Here is a 4,234-nt window from a genome sequence, read left to right on the forward strand (position 1 = left end):
TCTGTTTGTTGTGTGTCTGAGGGTTTACGCAGGGACGTTTTGTGTAAGCACTGATTGCTACAGTAGCATCCAATCAATGCTTACAGTGCAAAGAAACTGGCCTACAGTCTGACAGCTGCATTAATGTCTACACAATCTAAGAGTTTGAAAGATGGACACACGTGAGATGATCATAAATCCACAACAGAATCCTTTCTGTCCTAACATACTGATGAGAAAATAACTGAAGCACTCGTGTCAAGAACAACAACAACAAAGGGAAACATGCCTAACTTGGATTTCAGTGATTGTGAAAACAAACATATGCAAATGAATTTCCTCTGTGCGCTTTGCCTAATTCAGGAAATCACTATCAGTCAAGTTGAGTGTGAGTCAGTGAGTATGTTATGTTCACATAGACTGTTACCTCAGGGGCTAACTTACCAGATGAAATGAACCTTTATGGAACGGAAACCCAGAATTTGTTTCAAGTCACATTTTAGCTTAACCTGCATGGTGGAAAGTGCCTGTACCAGAGACATGATTGTTGCTGCTTAGGTTAAAATATCTAGTATATGTCAATAATGTAACAAAAAGAAGAAGAAAATCTGTGGCGGTGTAAAAGTCCCACTAAATGCGTCTCTCGGTGTACATCTAAACTATATAACGATTAACCGCCAACTGTGAGTTCAATTTAAATTTTCCTTTACAAATGTGTGTTTGTTTAGGAAGGAAAGAAATGTGTGCGCACAGTGTTCGGCAATATAGACTCAAAGGCAGCAGCAAGACTGGCACGAGACTATTTCCACTGCACTGAGGGTGGGAACTCCAGGCCTCGGGGCCGCTGTCCTGCAGGGTTTAGATGTGTCCTTGATCCAACACAGCTGATTTAAATGGCTCATTTTGAACGTTGACATATACATCAAGGAATGGACCAGCCACTGCACTGATGTTAAACCAGTTCAGAAGTTCATTTATCATCATGAACCACCAATTTATGAGCAGACAAACCAAAGTACACTCCAAGATTCAGTTGCTTGTAGAAGCACGTTTAGCAGCAACAGCTCAAAGTCATTGTTTTCTGTATGACTATCAGTCTCTCACATCATTGGGGAGTCATTTAGGCTCACTCTTCTTTATAATGTTGCTTCACTTCATTGAGGTTTGCACAAATTTGTTTATGCAAAACTCACGACCACACTACTTCTATTAAGCTGATGTTTAAACTTTCTAAAATATAAAACCTGCTAGACACCGGTGTTGTGCCAAAAAGTGATTGTCTGCCAAAAACTGATTTCTGGTATTTGCCAAAAAGTGATTGCTCGTATTTAAACTGCTATAAGTAACTTGTTGGGCTATAATATGTGAAACATATGTCAAATGCTTCCCTCATGGATGACATAAAGTCATCTTGAGCCACAAACAACATTCGTGTAACAAGGTAGAAGCTGCGATCAGTTTTTGGCAGCGACTTTTATATAACCTTTATTTATGTAGTTAAAAAAATCTCATTAACATTAAACATGTCTTTTGTAAGAGTAAGTTGGCCAAGAGGACAGCAGCAATGGCAGCAAATATTACAATAGTTCAGTAAAAATATTTTAAGTGGGGATAAAGGAGCGGATTGGTTATAATGTAAGTACAATAACACAGAGTTGTAAAGACACTTGAAACACAGATTTTTTTTTAATTCTATATAAAACCTCTTTGTAAACCCTGTTCAGCGATGTTAGGGTCCCTGGGTCGTTGACCCAGTGTTTTGTGTTTTTGGTTCTTTGATTTTGTTATTTCATTATATTCTAGCTTTGCTTTATGGGTTTTAGGATTATTCTTAGTTTAGGTTGTCTGGGTGGGGTTTGGTTAGAGTTTTAGTGTTCTGGTTTTCTGTCTGTGTTCCATAGTTGCTGTCTCCCCTATCTGCTGTATCCCCACGTCCAGTCAGTGGCTGTATCCCAATTCAGGGTCTGCAGCCTTAAGGGCCGCATTTTAAGGCCGATTACGTCAGAGCGACGCGACGAAGGCTGTCCCAATTCGAAGGCTGCTCGAAATGCGGCCCCCAAATGCGTCCTTCATTTCCCTGAATTTTAAGGACGTGGCAGTGTAGACTTCGTGGCCCAACATATCCCAGAATGCATAGCGCGGCGGTGGGTGTGGATAATTTTGCCGAAATAAAACGGCGGATGAGGGGCGCCCGAAGAGTAAACTTTAAGTAAGTACTGAATATTATGTCACTTATTTATGTGCAAATGTTTAATAACGAAGAACATTAAAACATTACTGTTGGCCACATGTCGGCAAAGTTATGTGACATCAGTGACGTTTGTACTAACTTGGTTTTAAAGCCTTTACTTTCAAATATACGCCGTTCAATAGCTGAGCTTAATCTTACAGAGAATGATCAAAGCTCATGTAGAAACAAACAAACAAATGCACAAAAGATTTTCTCCTTCATTTCTGTCAAACAAAGCTGTAAGACACGTTTCCAGCTGTTGGTATCATGGTTGCTAGGCAACCTGGGCAGCGCAACGGAGGCTAGACCGTCCCATTTCACAAGCCTCGCACTTCCGGCCTTAGCGGTCTTTGAGTACGCGGCCCTTGAGGATCGTTGAGGCTGCGTACTTTAAGGCTGCAGATCCTGAATTGGGATACAGCCAGTGTCTGTGTCTGCCCTGGTCCCACGTCTCTGTTCCCTTTGTTATAGAGCCTGCCTGAGTCTGTGTTATGTTTCCTGTTTTACTTTGAAAGTCCATGTCTGATGTTAATGTGTCTGGTTTTGCTTCCCCTTGTCTCGTTAGGCCTGATTTGCCCCAGCTGTGTTTCCCTCCTGTTACCCATTCCCTGATTGCTCCCTCTGTGTATTTAAGCCCTGTGTTTCTTTGTGTCGGTGTCGTGATCTGCTTTCATTTATGCTGTGTGTTCTGGCTGCCTGGTCATGTAACGTTATTTGGATTTTTGTTACGTTTTGCTAGTGATGGGCAGATGAAGCCTCATGAAGCACTGAAGCTTTTCATCCAATTGGTTCACCCCAACGCGAAGCTTCATGAAGCTTCATTTGCTCTAGCAGGACACCTACTGGACGTAAAAATAATAGCTGGCATGAATTTGAAGAGTGTGGCCTTTTGCACACAGCCTGTAAATGTCAACAACAAAAGGAGTGTGTAAAACATGTATATTGTATTGATGGCAGTATACTGTGTATATTTATACTGGCAGTATGGAAAATGATCATTTGGAAATGCTTAAAATGGAAATGATCATTTACTGTGAGGTGTGGTGTGGTTGGGGTGTGGACAGTAGTTGTGCTTTTGTAACGTTGAGGTATGGACAGCTACACACTGAGGCGTCAGTCCTGCCTGTTCACATTTTATTCTGTAAAAACTAAATTTTCACTGCTTTTATGACCTTTTTAGTGGGGAGAACATAGCTAGGATTTAATGATTTAACAAATCTTTTGAATCCTTTGTCCTCCACAATGCTAAATGGCTGGGAGTCCTCAATCACCATGCTAACCAGGTCTTCATCTATTTGAGATTGTTCTCCTGAGGAAAGACAATAAAGACAAAGCACAAATATAAATATCACACACATAACTTATTGCATTGTATAATATTGTTATATCATTTAGTAACATTACAGCATGCTATATTATCATGGCATTTGATGGCTCACCTGGTTTTGCTCCACAATCGGTGTTCCCCTTATTCTCATGCAAAGCTCTGTAGTGCCTAAGCATGGATGAGGTGTTGTTGTTATATCCCAGCTCCCTGGCACATAGCAAACACTTCACCTTGTACAAAAGTACAGACAGCTTCACATAGGTTTTATTGCACCATCAGTATTATGAAAATACATCTTCTGTGGAAATTTACATACCTTGTTGGGAGATATAAGCTCAAAATGTTCCCACACAGGGGAGGACATCCTCCTCTTCTTAGCTGGCTCCATTCTCTCCTGACTTTCTCTCCTCACTCTCCTAAACCTCCAACCTCTCTCCAAACTGTCTCTAACTCTCACTAACCGCAACTCTCCATCAAACACCCACATTTTGAATGGGGTCTGAGGGTTTTATATCGCTGTCATAGCTCGCGGCAAAGTTCGAACCGCTTCCTGAACCAGTCACGTGGTACAGCCGGGCAGCGAGGCTTCGGACGTCATCATTTTCAGCTCCTCCCATAAATGAAGCAAGCCTCGATACGCGCTTCGCGGAAACGCCCCCTCCATTACTCGACACACGCTTCGAAGCCTCAATACAGAA

At 41.6% G+C, this 4,234-nt stretch overlaps 1 long non-coding RNA gene across 1 annotated transcript; it reads right to left on the minus strand.

Annotated features, from left to right (window-relative positions):
• Positions 1 to 3,285: 3,285 nt before the first annotated feature.
• Positions 3,286 to 3,972, minus strand: LOC309701619. The gene is made up of 3 exons (XR_014275180.1): positions 3,853 to 3,972; positions 3,649 to 3,766; positions 3,286 to 3,518 (listed from the first exon to the last, which is right to left on the minus strand). It is a non-coding gene; the product is annotated as an uncharacterized lncRNA (long non-coding RNA).
• Positions 3,973 to 4,234: the final 262 nt, after the last annotated feature.

This window comes from Aulonocara stuartgranti, assembly GCF_965226115.1.
Source record: "Aulonocara stuartgranti genome assembly, chromosome: 23".
Classification (NCBI taxonomy): Eukaryota; Metazoa; Chordata; class Actinopteri; order Cichliformes; family Cichlidae; genus Aulonocara; species Aulonocara stuartgranti.